Below are 18,468 nucleotides of genomic sequence, written 5' to 3' on the forward strand. Positions count from 1 at the left end.
AAAGTAATTTACAATTTCAACGAAATGAAAATAAAATTTTAGAAGATAAATAGTCATAGCTTCATAGCATCCGAAAATCTTCTCCAAAACATGTTTTTCTTTTTTTTTTTTTTTCCTTCTTATTTCTTTTATAAAAGGGTGTTAATTGGATTTTAGTACTTTTTAATTTAAGCAAGTTGTAATTTTGACTTTTAAATGTAAAATATTCCAATTGAGGCCCTCAAATTTCAATATGTTGAATTTTGGCCAAATTGAATTGTTAACTAACATTAGTTAAGAGTTTGGGAGTACTAAAATGCAATTTTGTTGAAATTAAAAGACTTAAATTGCAACGAATTTTAACTAGAAAGCTTAAGTTGCAAAAAATGTAATTTCATATTGATTTAATATTATGCAACCATTAACTACCTTTAAAATAAATCAATTTGACTAAAATGTAACAAATTAAAATTTAAAGATTTAAAATTGAATATTTTAAATTTTGAAGGCCGAAAATGAAATTTTTTTCCAAATTAAAAAAAAAATACAAAAAATGAAATCTATAGTGGAAAAGATTTTATCTTATCATGCATATCACTTCTTTACTATGTATAGGCTCATATGTAGGCATAGGTTATAAATATATATACATGGTTAATAATCAATAATCATTGGAGCTACATAGGTTATACAAAATCTTGGTTAACACAATTAAATTTGGAATTACATACAAAGAATGGTGGCTTCCATATACATTCACAAAGAAAAAAAAAATTGTTTTTATTTTTTTATTTTATTTTAACTTTTTGCTCCCTAACTACCACATCCTGGCTCTGCCAATAATTTTGTGAAGTTAAAAATACAAAATACATATACGTTTGAATTGTTTAAATTTCTTTATAAATTGTTCTATTTTGTTTGATATTATCTTAACTTATACCGTCTTATATTAAATTTCAAAAAAAAAAAAAAGAAATAATAGAAAAATACTGCATATTTAAACTAAACTGCTTATAAAACAAATAGTTTACTATCAATATGAGAATTTTATTATTTATTTATTTATTTTGGTTAAAACTATCAATGTGAGAGTTGTTATTGTCAGAATACATAATACAAAGTAACATGTCATGGTTTGGTGATAGAACCATAATAATCTAAGATATTTTTATTTGTTGATATTTAATGTTTTTTCAAGTTTAGTTGTAATTAAAAAAAAAAAAAATGGAGTTTAGGGCCAGCTCGGCTGAGGGTTACACAGCGGAGAGTGGGATTCGGCATCAAGTCCGATGTGATTGTCAGCTCTTGTTTGTTACCGAAACGATGAGAGTTTAGAATTTGTGACCACGTGGATCAAGTCCAAAATTTAATTAAAAAATAAAATAAGACAAAGTTTCCAGTTGGCATTACAACTCGAAAAACTAGAATGACTTAAATAAAATTAATTTAAAATGAAAATGAAAATGAAATAAAGAGCCAGGCAGTCCACTTTGCCAAGTTTATTATTATTATTTCTCTATCTTCACCTTGTGAGCACCAACCACGAATTAAAAATTAAGAAATCAAAATAATAAAATATATTTTGTTAAATAATGAAAAGGAAATAGGAAGCGTACATGGACCAAAGAAAATAATTAGCAATTAATTAAAATAATTTATTCCCGCGCATTAATTGCATGCATAGAAATCAGTGTCTCATTTTAAGCAAGAACCAAGAAAAAAAAGAATGGAAAAAAAAGTTACTCAGCCAGCACTATTCACGGTTGGGCTGGCCATTCAAGAGTTACCACATAGCAGTGTGGACCCACTGCTCTTACCGAGCTTTTTGTAATTTTTGTTGTTAGGTCTGGGTTTTTTTCTAAGGTCCAACCACTGGTTACTCAACATTACTCAGAAATCAAGCTGGCTTCATTTGTTAAATTTCTTTCATTTTTTATTTTTTTTACTCAAATTTTAACACTTTATACTTGGCAACCTCCAGTTTTTTATGGTCTTGCAATTTAGATTTTTTATTTTAAAGTCTACAACATAAGAATTTTTTTTTTTTTTTGATTTGGTACAAATTAACCCAATGAGATGATATCGAAAGATATATTTGACATGATTTGATGGCCCAATATATATAATGTTTGCTGTTATTAATCTGAAAAAAATATTTATATATTTGAAGTTAATTAACAAAACGTGAGTTAGATTATTAGTATGAAAAAATAGGTGTGACAATTGCGTTTAATCATTTTTCCTACCTAATACATACTCGATATTAAAATGAATATATTGCTTCGTTAAAATTGGTTCATTGAATTAGTCCGTGTGTATGACAACTGCTTTGGAATTGTTGAGATGGTACATATATTTTGAAACAGGTTAGGCAAAATATTTCAAGCGAAAAAAAAAAAAAAAAAAAAAACAGCTTGGGCAAAATATATATAAAAAATTTGCCCCTATTAGAAAAATGAAAACTGTGGAAAAGGCATCTTAATAATGTCAACCCAACTGCATGAGAATGGGACCCAGAAGTAGAGACCGGAAAATAAAAAATGACCAAAAAAAAAAAAGAAAAGAAAAAAGATATATAGCACTCTTCTCAGTTAGCGTTGTCTGTTGCTTTTTTTCTTTTCTTTTCTTTTCTTATTCATTATGCACTAATCAAAATTAAGGAATAAAGGTAATCATAAAAGGGAAGAGTACTAAGCAAAGCCAACGTTGACCAAATAAACAACTTTAAGATTTAACAAGCATAAAGCTCTTCCTGATTCTACTTCCATACAACACAACACAGCCCAAACTCACTCTTGCTGATCAGTTGCTTTACATCTTTCTGTTTGCAATTCAAGAGCTTGCTTTCCATATCTATGGCTGAACTGATTGCTGGAGCCTTTTTCACCGCTTCTTTTGAGCAGTTCTTTAATATGATTCTTTCTGGAGAGGTTCGCAAATTTGTTAGTGGAAAGAAACTAAATGATGGGACCCTCAAGAAGTTCAAGACCATGTTGCTCTCTGTCAAGGCATTGCTGAATGATGCTGAGAAGAAGCAAATATCCGACCCAGATGTGAGGCAGTGGCTGGATGAGCTCAAAGACACCATGTACCATGCAGAGGACTTGGCGTATGACATCGAGACTGAAGCTTTGCGATGCAAGATTGAAGGTGGCCAGTCTGCAGGAAGCCGCATATTCCAGGTATTTAACTTCTCATCTAGATTCAATAGTAAGAATCTTGAAGATAGGATAGTGGAGATCTTTCACACACTAAAAGGCGTTGTGAACCAAAAAGATATCCTTGGTTTGAGTCCATCAGAAGGTGTTCATCAGTATAGATCTTCTCCACAGCTACTACCTGTGGAAGAAGAATCTGATATTTATGGCAGAGACCATGACAAAGCTGTCATCGTTAAGCTGCTGCTGTCTGATGATGAGCATGATGATGTGGTAGGTGTTAATAAGATATCTGTAATTCCCATTGTGGGCATGGGCGGTATTGGCAAGACCACCCTTGCTCAACTTGTTTATAATGATGTCAATGTGGTGAAAAAGTTTGATCTCAAAGCTTGGGTTACAGTGTCAGATGAATTTGATGTTTTCACATTGACAAAATTTTTTTTTGAAACAATCACTGGGCAAAAGGATTGCAGTATCAAGCATCCACATCAACTTCAATGTGAATTAAAAAAGGCTATAGAAGGGAAGAAGTTTCTCAACGTTCTAGACGATGTTTGGAACGAAAATTATAACCTTTGGGATAATTTACGGAGTCAATTTACATTTGGAGCATCAGGGAGTAAAATCATTGTTACTACACGCAATGAAAAAATAGGATCTATGATGGGTACCGTTCCCATTTATTATATTGGAATAATATCAAAAGAAGATAGTTGGCAATTATTTACAAAACACGCATTCCAAAAAATAATAGATCGAAGTGCACTTCAAGAGTTTGAGGAAATCGGTAGAAAAATTGTTAGAAAATGCAATGGCCTTCCTTTAGCTATTAAATCGCTTGGTGGTCTTTTGTGCTACAAAAAGCATATCGATGAATGGGAAGATATACTAAATAGTGACACATGGAAGATGGAGGAGTGTAACATTCTTCCTGCTCTTTGGTTGAGCTACAACTATTTGCCTCCACAACTTAAACGGTGCTTTGCTTATTGTTCAATTTTTCCTAATGATTTTGAAATTGAAAAAGAAAGATTAATTCTGTTATGGATGGCAGAAGATCTTTTACTGCCCCAAGAAAATATGACGCTAGAAGAAATTGGGGAGAACTACTTTAATGATCTCGTATCAAGGTCATTCATTCATTATACTAAAGGCGTTGTATTCCCTCATTACCATATGCATGACCTTGTTAACGATTTAGCTAGCTTTGTGTCTGGAGAATTTTGTTTGAGAATGGGTGATGGCTCCTTCAAAGGTATTACAGGGAAGATTCGTCATTTGTCTTACATGACATCTAAGAGCCATGATATCAAGAAGCTAGAAGAATATTCATCCAAAAGTAAGGTGTTGCGCTCTTTATTGTTTGATTCTAGAATATTGTCCGTACAATTTTTGGCAAATCTCGAACAATATCTGAAAGGGATGCGATCCCTAAGAGTGCTTTCTCTATGTGAGAATCATATTATGACATGCTCTAGTTTGGTTCCTATTACGATAAGCCTCGATTTGATTGGCAATTTGAAGCTTTTAAGGTATTTAAACTTATCTGATACTGATATTAAAGAATTACCCGATACGATTTGCACTCTATACAATTTGCAGACTCTCCTGTTAGAATATTGCACACATTTTTATCGGTTGTCTAGTTCAATCGGCAATTTGAAGCACCTAAGATACTTGAAGTTGTCAGCGTGCCGTAACATCAAAGAGATACCTGATGGATTGTGCAATTTGCACAATCTGCATTATCTGGGATTGAGGAATTGTAATTCTCTCTCTCTTTTACCAACCAATATATCAAGATTGGTCAACATGCGTTATCTGTACTTTTTCAATACTGGGGTGAGAGAGATGCCACCACAAATGTGCAAATTGAAACATTTGCAACATTCATCACCTGCCTCTCTTGTAGACAAAAATGGTGGGTGTAATATTAGAGAGTTGGGTAATCTTCAAGATCTGCGTGGTTTTTTTGGGATCAAAAATATTGAAAATATACTGAATGTTGGAGATGTTAGGGAGGCCAAATTGAAAGATAAAAGGCGTATTACAGTGGTTGAATTAGAGTGGTGTGGTGAAACGGATGATTCAGAGAAAGCACGAGAGGTACTTGAGGGGCTTCAACCTAACACAAATGTCCAAAACCTAAGAATTTTGAATTACAAGGGTACAAGCTTTCCGACTTGGATAGGGCATCATTCATTCAGTCACATAGTATCTCTGTCTCTATCTGGATGTAGAAATTGTTATTTGCTGCCGCCGCTTGGACAGCTACCTTCCCTGAAAGATCTTGAACTTGGGGGATTTGCAATGGTGGAGAGAAAAGGTGATGAATTTTATTATTCCTGCAGCAGCAGCAGCAGTAGTGGTTCTTCTTCCATGATTAATGCACCAATACTAGTACCATTCAAGTCCTTGGAATCTTTACGCCTCAAGGATTTCAGCGAATTAAGAGAATGGAAGGAGTGGTCATTAATGATGGGAGGTGATGTTAGAGGAGGAGAAGGTACTAGAGCTTTCCCACTACTCAAAACGCTTAAATTATCAGGTTGTCCGAAGATAAACGGGGACAGCTTACCTTCTAGTTTTCCATCCTCCACAACTCTTCTAATCAGGGAGGGATGCCAACAACTGGTGGCTTCGCTCCAAAGTCATCAACTCCCACGGCTGGGTGAATTGCTGCTATATAATGCAGACGTGGTGTCATTTCCACCACAAGATGGATTGCCCTCCAATATCCATACAATTTTAATTTTTGGATGTGACAATCTGAAGTCACTTGCAAAACAGGGATGGCCATCAAATTTAAAATCGCTTCGTATTGAAAGTTGCAAAAACCTGTTGGTGGACGTGGATTCATTTCCGGAAGAAGGGCAACTTCCCACAACTCTGACTCGTCTTAAGCTTGTAGACCTTAAAAAGCTTAAATCATTAAATGGAAAGGCTCTTCGAGACCTGGTCTGCCTTGAACGACTCAGCATTAAACATTGCCATCAGCTACCGTGCTTGCCAGAAGAAAGGCTACCTGATTCTCTTTCTCGGTTGACCATCACAAGCTCTCTTGGTCGGCTAGCCTACAGGTGCAAGAGAGATACAGGGGAAGATTGGCCAAAAATTGCTCACATCCCTCGCATCAAAGTTGTTAGTAAGTCATTTCAATATTTGATTCGTTTCTTCATGATTTGATTTTATATGCGTACACTACTTATGTTCTGTTTGCTCCCAACATAAAAATATCAAAATCCTATATATGTAATTTATATGTTTTTTTTTTTTTTTTTTTTTTTACTTGTCCAAGTTCAATAAATATATTTTTTTTCTTTTCATTTCTTTCCGTAAAATTACAAGTCGATTTCGGATCCCATGCTATATTCTATACGTTATATACATATTATCTGGGAAACTTATATTGCTCATGCTTTTCTGGCAGAACTTCCTTAATTCAAGATTCGGATGAAGCATAGCTTCAATGACCATGTCCCTCTTTAGGTAATTTACATATCCATATATATATATATATATATATATATTATTGTTGACATTTTGCTTTCAACTTTTTCTTTTACAAAAGTTTTACTTTTAGATGAATGTTATGTCATCTCTTCACTTATTTTAAACAATAATGTTACGATACTAATTTGTCAAACATTAATATATTCGACACACAATTTTCCAGATGTCTTTGGTATAAATATAATTGATACTTATAGCATTGTTGTTCTACAAGCACTTGTTACTCATCATTTTGCATTCCAATTCCCATATGTGCCTAATACACTTTGTGCATGTTTGAAATGTAGCATTAAAGCCCAATCCAATTTAGTTTTACATTTCAAATAAACCATTTAATTTTAATTTTGAGTTAAAATATTTCGAGGATACATATATGAATGGTGCTTTCACCTTTTATTGCTTGTTTGATCGTCCGATTACAAAAGTACTCTATCAGGCTCGTTCTGAACTCATTTGATTAAATTTTCAAGGATTTGTCTCTACTTCTCATTCAACTTACACTGTTAGTAATTAAGATACGTCATCAATTTACACTTGCCAATTCAAAAGAATTTCAGTTTGAGATGGGTTATTACAAACCTCTGGAAAAACCTAATGATTATATTTCATGGATTCCAAGTTCTCTCTACTGTAGCTACAATGCCGGAAGCAGAAGTGCTGTTGTAACACCCCGTCCCAAATCGCACCGGAATCCGTGCACGTTGACCGAGGTTGACCGTTGACCGAGCGGGTCAAAAGTTGACTTTTTGTTCTAGTTGGAATTTCGAGTTGACCAGGGTACCGTGGCGAAGTGCACAATGCCCCGAGTTCGTAGACTAGTGGCACGTCGAAAACGGAGCTACGGTTTGAAAGTTATGAGCAAAACAAGTTGCGGTCCAAACTATCAAAGAGGTGCCGGAGTTGACTTTTTATTTCTGGGGAAATGAGCTTTGACTCATGCATGGTTATGAAGTGCTCGTCAATACGAGTTCACAGACTAGCGGCACGCTTAAAACGGACATCCGGTTAAAAAGTTATGGACGCGTGAAGTTTGCTGGATACCGTAATATTTTAATGTTTTTGAGTCGATGAACAGTGAAATGCCACCTGTCAGCTTCTGATTGGTCCACGTGGCATGAACAGTGTCGCACAGTGGCATTTATTTGACAAAATTCTCGGGGAAGAGAGAGAAAGAGAGAGAGGAGAGAGAAAGAGAGAGAGAGTCCGACCGGCGCCGGAATGTTTTCAAATTTTCCGGCCGAATTACTGTACACGTGCCGGCCAGCAAGGTTCCCCTCCCCATTTCCAGCAAAACCTCAAAATTTCACGGCGATCGGCCTCCGGACGCTCCTAGATCGGACGTTCGAAGATCGGCGGCGAGTTTTTCCCTCCACCGCCGATCCACCCACTTCCGGCCATTTTCCGGCCACACGCGCCTGACACCGTTCATCCTCTCCTCAAGTCTGGCCGACCCACCAAGTTTCATGGCCATCGGACCACCGACGCGTCGGGATTGGAGTGTTTTCCGGAGAGGGGCCGGAAATCTTCAAACCGTGATTTCTCCGTCGTCCGGCCTCCGTTTGCCTCACCGCCGGTCCCGTTGGATTGCTCTCCCCACAATCTACAAATCTGCAAAAAAATCACAGCCAACGGCCACCGCACGCGCCGCCGCCGGCGACGGTTGCCGGTGACTGCGGTGGCTCGCCGGAAATTACTGTTCCGGCGAGTACCCAGTCTTCCGGTCGGCTCTAGTCCACTGTGTTCGACCTGCTGAACCTGAATCCGGCATCCGTTTCCACCAATTCGCGACGGTTTGGGAGAATTGCGGAGCCGAAACCCGAAAAACTTTCCGGCGAGATTCCGACCCCGTCGGGTCCAATCACCGGAAAGTAAGACCGAATCAGTGATCCTCATCACTCGAGCTTTGATTCGGTATATAACTCGTAACTTTTAGATATCGTTTGGTGTTCGCTCCTCGGGTACCTATTTGGAAATTACCCGAATAAAATATTAATATTTTTGGTTGGTGCACTGTGGTTGTTTAGGTGCGTGTACGAGTGGCGGAGTTGATCCCAAGGAGGATCTTAGTTGATTTACGCGCTCAAGGTGAGTGACCCATCTTCAAAAATTATTTTGGGCAATTAATTATCTTTAAATTGGTATTTAAATTATGCTCATGTGGTGTGATTTAATTATGGTTTTATTGTGGTTTAATTTATTATGCATGAGCAAGGTGTATTTCGGTAGTATTTGTACGTGGTTTTCAGTATTAATTTTCGAGCATAATTGGGTTAAATATTTTACGAAAATATTTGTTTAAATTTTATAAATTATGCCTGCGGTATTTTTATGGTTGCATCTCGTATTTCGAGAAAATTGTGGTTTGTTGTTATCAATATTTCGTACCGGTTTATTAAATAAAAATATGTGGGATGGTAAGTGTGACAATTTAATGTATTTCCCACGGTAATTTTGGAAAATGGTACGGTTGGTTAATAATGTTTATTTTTAGACGCACTCATACAGTATTTGTGTTCTGGTGTATGGACACGTGGTAGCGCGCAGGTATTATGTGGTTTAGCGCGCGGTTATTATTTCTCCTGTTGTTGCCATTGGACTGTGGGCAGGCAAGTTTGTTTGCGCACAGCCGCCCCCCTCCTTGGCCGGGAGATGATTTCAGCAACGGTACTGTCGGGACGCCGAAGTGCCGTTTGCAGGTTTCTCTCTTTAACCCCCCCCCCCCCCCGCCAGTCGGTGCTCGGGACGCTGGGTATCGGAGGGCATCACCGGTATATGGTGTGGTGCGTCAGGTGTAAATTGCAAATAAAGTTTTAAACCCCAAAGGTGTTCAAAATTATTTACTATAATTTGTTATATTTTAATTATATATTGGGGTATGTATTTATTTATTTATTGTTTATCAAATGGTTTAATCCCTTGGTTTTCGGGAAGTACGTACATTGGGTTTTGTGAAAAGGTTTTAAAAAGGGAACATTTCAAACGGAGCGATTGGTGAGTGTTTTGAGGGAAATTATTATTTCCAACAGTTGTCACTATTTATTTATTAATTGTTGGTATTTATTCAATTCCTTTAATTGTTATTATTATTATTTTATTATTATTAAAAGTGTTTAGTAGTTAGGGTCACTCATTGAGATGATTAGCATCTCACGTTTTTAAGTTCCGTTCCCTTAGGTGCAAGTGGTGATAGACGTTCTTCCGGAGCGAACCAAGTTTTCCGCTGCTATTGTGTTTCGAGAAGTACTTCTGTACTCTTTTATTTCAGTGGATTATTTCTTTCATCCTTGTTGTATTTCTATTGATTAGCACTTCTTAAAGCTCTGTATACTATTGGGACACTTATGTTTTATTTATGCACTGGACTGTTGTTGTTTTTGAGAAGTACTGAAATTTGTGGAATAATTTGTAGTTTGCGGAAGGAATAAGGGGATGAGTATAAAAGTGTATTTCAGTGCAGGTAATTTGTGGTAAGTCCATCCCTTAGGGGAGGCTCTGCCGGATTTTCCATTGGAGGGTCCGGTAGGGTTTTCCTGGGATCAGGGCTTGTCTAGGGTTCCGGGGAGGAATTCTGGACGGGTCCTGACAGCTGTGATTCACCATTGAGGATTCGGCACTGCCAAACTTTTTGGTTTTCATATTCAATTGTAGCTCTTCTTGCATTTCAATGTTCAGGTGACTTTGCATGCTCTCTTTAACTCTCTCAAACTACTTTTCCGATTTGAATCCTTAATACATGAATCTATGAAGCTTCATTTGTGATTTTAACGCATGCAGACTAATCTCATGAAAATGACAAAAGCTTCATAGAATTTGAAATTTTTCTTTAAAACATGCTCTTTTTGGATAAAAGGTTAAATTAGTTTCCATAATTTTGGTACACGGATGCCTAGTACAGTAGCACTTGGATCCTAGAAACTAATAGATCCAATAATTTGAAAGATAAAGAGAGTACCATGCATCCATTTGGATCAATAAATCCCGTGACCTTGACTATTGCGGTATGTAGGAACTCCATTGAATTCCAACAATTCAGAATCGGAGCTACTATGGAATATATTCTCGCTTTTCATGAAAGTCTCAGGCAGAAATCGAAAGGATTTGGAAATTTGAAACTTTTTATGTGAAGATGAAAATGGTATATAGCTCCAAAATGTCTTTGAATGTGAAAAGTAAATAGAATCAAAAGCATTGTGTTTGATTATATTCAGCGAAAATCTTTGCTTACACTTAACTCAAAATGAAATTTTGATTTCTTGCAGATACATGATGCGCCTATATCCTCTAGTATATATAACTACTTTTCTCTAGAAGAACCACTGCATTGATTTCTCCTCTTCACCTTTCGATATGAAGGTGAAGCTGATTTAGAAGTTACAAACTTTCCCTTGCCTTGATCTTATCCTCTTGCCATTTTGGAAGCTCATAGAAGTTTGTACTATGTTTTAAAGCAGCCATTCTATGTCAGACACTACTTGAATATACTTATTATTTCTAGATTCTATAACACGGATCTTTCATTATTTGAGATTTTGGTTTTCTCCTATGAATTGAAGACACCAAAAGATAGTACACTAATTAGAACAAAAGTAACATTAAATAGATCAAAAGTACAGTAAGTACAAAAAACATAAGCAAAATAAAAGTGATTTCATGCTGTAGCATTTCATGCTTTGAATTTCCACTTATGAGCACTCCTATTCCACTTACAATGCCTTGATAATATTGGGATTCAAGTGTTCTGTTGTTCCAAGCCTTGACAAAGTCTGAAAACATTTCTCGGGCAGACTTTGACGATAAGTCAGAAAAAAACACATCCTTTTCTTCTTTCAGCCATGTAGCAAATTCATTACTCTGAGAAATAGTCATCATTGGATAGCTTGTGGAAGTTGTAATTCTGAAAGAATAATGAAAAATACCATCCATCAGAACCCAACATATTTAAACACCACCACTGTGAGATCCTACATCGGTTGGAAAGCGGAACGAAGCATGCCTTAAAAGAGGGTGTGGATACCTTTCCCTTGCGAGGCGTTTTGACAAAACCGTGCGGGCTGGACCTAAAGTGGACAATATCGCATGCGGGTGGACTGGGCTTTTACAACCACCACCCCCCAAATCTTCAGTTTTTTACCAGACCACTCATCTAATATTTGGAAGTACCTTCTTCTTCGGAGATTGAAGAAGAGCTTATCTTCCTATTCTTCTTCTTGCATTTCCTATCGCTCCCCATAATTTGTGATAAAATATCTTAACAAATTTAGTTAAGATAAATATGTAAACCTATATGTATGTGCAAGTATATTTGTAATTTTTATATGACTTATCACATAATCTTCGACTCTTGTATAAATACCACTACGTTAATGAAATACAGTTATTCCAGCCATATTATTTTCAACTTTATCATGGTATCAGAGCTTGCAAAAATATCTCAGCTTACAATTTCATCTCCTAAATTCCCATAACTTAATGAAGTTTCTCTGCCAAATTACAATTTTCCTTTTCAGCTTCAGAATGATAATTATATACTATGGAAAACTCGGATGTCGCCTGCCATCATAGGAAGCAAACTTGAAGGTTTTATTAATGGAGCTTTTTGTGAGCCATCAATGGAGATTGCAGCTACAAAAGGCACCAGTCAAGCTACACAAATCAACCCAAAATACTTGCTATGGAGACGCTTGGATCAAGCACTTTTGGGATGGATGCTTTCATCTGTGTCACCTCAAGTTCAAACTCAGATTACAAAATTGGTAACCTCTTTTCAGCTTTGGAACTCTTTAAATAAACTTTTTGGAAATTAGTCCAAGGCAAAACTAATGCAATTGAAATTGCAACTTCAATCTATGAGAAAGGGATCACTTACCATGACTGAATATCTATCTAAAATGAAAGAGATATCAGACAATCTAACCATGGCAGGTTATTCAATTTCCACTGATGATTTTGTGATGCATGTCCTTCAAGGGCTGCCAATTGAATACGATCCAGTAGTTTTAAATATAAATTCAATCAGTGGATTAGTCAAGATTGAAGATGTTCAGGCCATATTGTTAAGCCAAGAAATTCGCCTTCAACAACAAACTACTTCAGAATCTATTTTGTCGGCCAATATTGGTACTTCTAGGAATAATGACCACTATGTTGGGTCAAACAAAGCAAGTTGGGATGAAAGGTCATCAGGCTGTGGAAGAGGAGTTTGCGAAGGATATGGCAATAGAGGTAGAGGCCGTGGTTCTGGAGGTGGCTTTAGGGTCTATTGTCAATTGTGTAGGGTGCCAGGTCATGTTGTTGCTAAGTGTTGGCACAGGTTTGATCGAGACTTTGTTGGTGGGATGCATGTTCTATAGCTATTTTCTTAATCAATAAATCGCCAACAAAAATTCTAAATTTTAAGCCCCCACTTGAAAAATTATTTCGAAAATCCTTTGATTATTCTTTTTTAAAAATATTTGGATGTGAGTGTTATCCTTTTATCAGACTTATCAAAATAATAAATTTTCTTATCACTCTGAAAGATGTATTTTTATTGGTTATAGTCAAAATCATAAAGGATATAGATGCCAGAGTATTACTATAGGTAAAATATATATTACTCCACATGTAATATTTAATGAAAATGTATTTCCTTATCTTGATAAAACTATAGGGTGGCGAGGACTTCGACTGCCTTGTATCAGGTGAAGAGAAGGGGGTGGTAGGCTCAGTAGGGCTCGAACCTACAATATAATTGTTATGAGCGGTACATTTCAACCAATTAAACTATAAGCCCCTACGGATCTCTACATACAATTTGATCACTTCGAAAAGAGCGGATGGAAAGGGGGACCTTTGCTCTATCCACTTCGTCCTCTTCCGAGGAAAGGGGGGGGGGGGGGGGGGGGGACGGAGGACATCAATTCTAACTCTAGCCATTCTTTTCCTTCCTTAAGTGTTATAGTACAGGATAATAACCACCATCCAAGTCACGGACCATCTTTAACTTCTCCTTGTCCAACACCTTTTTCACTTTATTCAACATCAACTCCCAATGTAAGTCATTCTCATCCATTATTATCTAAAATGTCACATGCTCTTAATAATGCTCAACAAACAAAGGTCATATCACATCCTAGCACCATGCCGTCTCCTTCACAAGAATCCAACCCACGTGATAGTGCTCCACTAACACAGATATCAATTCCTGCAACTTCTAGCTTGCACCAGAGACAACCTGTGGACACCACAACCAACATGAGAGACACTCAATTGTTCCTTGATCCTCCTGCTGCTTTGTCAAAATCCACACATCCAATGGTCACCCGATCCAAGCTTGGTATTTCCAAAAAGAAAATGTTTAAATGTTCCATAGAAAATTTTCTTCACACTGAACCTGTCACTATTACTCAAGCCCTTCAGCCACCTCCATGGAAATGGCAATGCAGAATGAACTTGATGCTTTATCAAAAAATAAAACATGGTCTCTTGTGCCTTATGATCCCAAAATGAACGTGCTTGGAAATAAATGGGTATTTCGGCTTAAAAGGAATCCTGATGGATCTATACAATGGTATAAGGCATGGCTCATGGCAAAAGGTTTTCATTAAGCTACTAGAGTTGATTATACAGACACCTTCAGTCCCGTAATCAAACCAACAACCATTCGGGTGGTACTGTCCATTGTAGTTTCAAGAGGTTAGCCAGTAAGACAAATTGATATTAATAATGCTTTCTTAAATGGTGAGTTACACGAAGAGGTCTACATGACGCATTCGGTGGGATTCTCCGATGTAACACCCCGACCCAAACCACATCGAAATTCATGCACATTGATCAAGGTTGACCGTTGACCGAGTGGGTCAAAAGTTGACTTTTTGTTCCAGTTGAAATTTCTAGTTGACCAGGGTACCATGGCGAAGTGCATTATGTTCCGAGTTCGTAGACTAGTAGCACGTCGAAAACGGAGCTACGGTTTGAAAGTTATGGGCAAAACAAGTCGAGGTGCAAACTGTCCAAAAGGTGCCGGGAGTTGACTTTTTGTTGTTGTGTAATTTTGTTTTGACTTTTGTATGGTTGTAAAGTACTCGTCAATATGATTTCATAGACTAGAGGCACGCTTAAATTGGACATTTGGTTAAAAAGTTATAGATGTTTGAAGTTCGCCGGATACCGTAATATTTTATTATATCTGGCTTAAGTGCACAGTAACGCCATGTGTCGTCACCTGATTGGTCCACGTGGATGAACAGTGTCACCCACGGTGGCTTTTATTTGGCAAAAACGCCGGGGAGGAGAGAGAAAGAGAGAGAGAACGACCGGCCGCTGGAAATCATCAAATTTTTCGGCCGATCCTTGCTACATGCGCCGGCCAAATGGGAGCACCTTCCCATTTCCGGACAAACCCTGAAATTTCACGACCACCGGTCGCCAAACGTGCCCAGACTAAGCCGGTGAAGCTCGGCGGCGATTTTTCCCCTCCACCGCCGGCCACCGCCGTTGACTTGTTTTCGGCCGGAAGTCACTGTTCCGGCGAGTACCCAGTTGCACCGCCAGTCCCTGTCCACTAATTCCAACCTCCTGAATCCAAATCTGGCGTCCTTTTCCTCCAATTCGCGACGGTTTGGGAGAATTGAGGAGTCGAATCCCAAAAGCTTTCCGACGAGATTCCGGCCACCTTGGGTCTAATCTCCAGAAAGTAAGACCGAATCCGTGATCCTCATCACTCAAGCTTCGATTCGGTATATCACTCGTAATTTTTAGTTGTCGTTTGTGATCGCTCCCCGGGTACCCATTTGGGAGTTACCCGATTAAAATATTAATATATTTGGTTGGTGTACTATGGATGTTTTAGGTGCACGTGCGAGTAGTGGAGTTGATCCTGCGGAGGATCTTAGCTGAGATACGCGTTTAAGGTGAGTGACCCACCTTTAAAAATATTTTGGGGCAATTAATTATGTGTAATTGGTGTTTAATTGATATTTGAATTATGCTCATGCGGTGCAATTTAATTATGATTTTATTGTGATTTAATTTTAATTATTATGCATGAGCAAGGTATTTTCAGTAATAAATCGTATGTGGTTTTAAATATTATTTTTGGGCATAATTGGTTTAAACATTTTATGAAAATTATTTGCTTAATTTGGTGGTTTAAATTTTATAATTATGCCCACGGTATTTTATTTGTTGAACCTCGTATTACGAGAAAAAATTATTGTTTTATTGGTTATTGATGTTTTCGTACCGGGTTGTTAAATGAAAATATGTGGGATGGTAAATGTGAAAATTGGTATATTTCCCACGGTAATTTTAGAAAGAATGGTACGGTTGATTTAATAATTATTTTAGACGCATTCATACAGTATTGGTGTTCTAGTATATGTATATGGTTAGCGCGCAAGTATTATGTCTCCCGTGAGTTGCCATTGGACCGTGGGCAGGCAAGTTTGATATTGGCCATAGCCGCCCCCTCCTTGGCCGGGATGACGGTTTCAGCAGCGGTACTGTCGGGATGCCGAAGTGCCGTTTGCAAGTTTCTCTCTTTAATCTCCCCACCAGTCGGTGCTCAGGACGCTGGGTATCGGAGGGCATCACCGGTATATGGTGTGGTGCGTCAAGTGTAAGTTTTCAAATAAAATTTCAAACTCCAAAGGTGTTCAAAAATTATTTATTATAATTTGTTACATTTTATTTACATTTGGGGTATTTATTTATTTATTGTTTATTAAGTTGTTTGATCCCTTGGTTTTCGGGAAATACGAATATCGGGTTTTGTGAAAATGTTTTAAAAAGGGAACATTTCCAATGGAGTGGTTAGTGAGAGTTTTGAGAGAAATTATTAGTTTTAACTGTTATTATTTATTTACCTATTTAATTGTTGGTATTAATTAAATTTTCTTATTTGTTATATTATTATTATTAATATTAAAAGTGTTCAGTAGCTAGGGTCACTCACTGAGATGATTAGCATCTCACGTTTTTAAATTCCGTTCCCTTAGGTGCAAGGGGTGGTAGACGTTCTTCCGGGACGAACCAATTCTCCGCCGCTATCGTGTTTCGAGAAGTACTTTTGTACTCGTTCATTTCAGTTGTATTATTTCTTTCATCTTTGTTGTATTTTCTATTGAATAGCACTTCATGAAGCTCTGTATACTATTCTGGGCACTTATGTTTTAATTATGCACTGGGTTGCTGTTATTGTTGTGAAGTGCTGTAAATTTGTGGAATCAATTTGTAGTTTTGTGGGAGGAATAAGGGGATGAATATAGAAGTGTGTTTTCAGTGCAAGTAATTTTTGGTAAGTCTTACCCTTAGGGGAGGTGCTGCCGGATTTTCCGTTGGAAGGTTCGATGGTATTTCCCTAGGATCAAGGCTTGTCTAGGGTTCCGGGGAGGAATTCTGGACGGGTCTTGACATCCAATGCAACTCATCTTAACTTTGTGTGTAAACTCCATAAATCACTTTATGGTCTCAAACAGCCACCACATGCTTGGTTTGATAAACTCAAAGGTACACTTTTACAATGGGGTTTTAAGCATTCTAAAGTTGATTCTTCCTTGTTCCTTCTTCATTGTGATGTTGGATGTATCTGGCTATTACTATACGTGGATGACATTTTGATGACCGGTTCTTCTTTATCTCTCATCAACAAGTTTGTTTTTCAATTAAACAAAACTTTCTCTCTTAAAGATCTTGGTTCAGTATCCTATTTTCTGGGCATAGAAGTTGTTAGCGATGTCAATGGCATGCATTTGTCACAAACTCGATATATTGAGGATCTCCTACAACAAACTGGTATGGCTGATTGTTCCATTAGTCCAACCCCTGCTAGCATAGGCATTCAATTCAGTAAAACTGTTAGTGCTTTCAAGAATGTTTTTATGTACAGTAGTACCATTGGAGCTCTTCAATACTTGACAATTACAAGACCGGAAATTGCTTTCATAGTAAACAAATTGAGCCAGTTTATGCACAAACCTACAGATATGCATTGGAGTGCATGTAAACGGGTCCTTTGTTATTTATAAGGTACTAAAACCTTTCGACTTTAGATTCGACCCTCTTTTAATATTACAATCTCAGGTTATACAGATATGGATTGGGCCTCAGATGCTAGGACCCATCCAAAATTCCTCACTGGAACCCCAGACAAGCCCTGATCCTAGGGAAACCCTACCGGATCATCCAATGGAAAATCCGGCAGAACCTCTCCTAAGGATTGGACTTACCACAATTTTCCTGCACTGAAAATATACTTTTATATACACCATCTTATTCCTCCCACATTACTACAATTTAAGTTTCACAACTGGCAGCACTTCGATAACAAATTATATAAAAGGCATATAATGGAATTAACTTAGTAAATAACCAATAAAAATATACCATCATAGATTCTTGTCCGCCCACACCACCCACTTAGTGCTACACATGTCAAATACACTTTAAATATCATTTTTACAAATATGCCAATGCGTAACATAGAAAGAAAGGTAAAACAACATCACATTAACAATAAAAAAAAAAACTATAACAAACGCTTTAATGATGATGGTATTGATACAACTTGCCTGAGGGCTATTATATTCCCATACATATATTAATGTAATGCAACTTGCCTGAGGGCTATTATATTCCCATACATATATTAATGTAACTTGCCTGAGGGCTATCATATTCCCATACATGTATTAATGTAACTTGCCTGAGGGCTATCTCACTTACCCAGAGGCTACCACTTGTCCGAAGACTATTATACTTGCCCGTAGGCTGTGATACTTATCCGAATGTACCATATGGTAGTAATAATAATAAAAACAATAACAAAATTAAAATT

The 18,468-nt window shown here is 37.2% G+C and overlaps 1 protein-coding gene across 1 annotated transcript in view; it reads right to left on the bottom strand.

The window, feature by feature from the left end:
• The window catches only part of LOC112489590 (style cell-cycle inhibitor 1-A), a 96,814-nt gene that overhangs the window by 22,241 nt on the left and 56,105 nt on the right, over positions 1–18,468 (bottom strand). The window lies entirely within an intron of this gene.

This window comes from Ziziphus jujuba, chromosome 2, assembly GCF_031755915.1.
Source record: "Ziziphus jujuba cultivar Dongzao chromosome 2, ASM3175591v1".
Lineage (NCBI taxonomy): Eukaryota > Viridiplantae > Streptophyta > Magnoliopsida > Rosales > Rhamnaceae > Ziziphus > Ziziphus jujuba.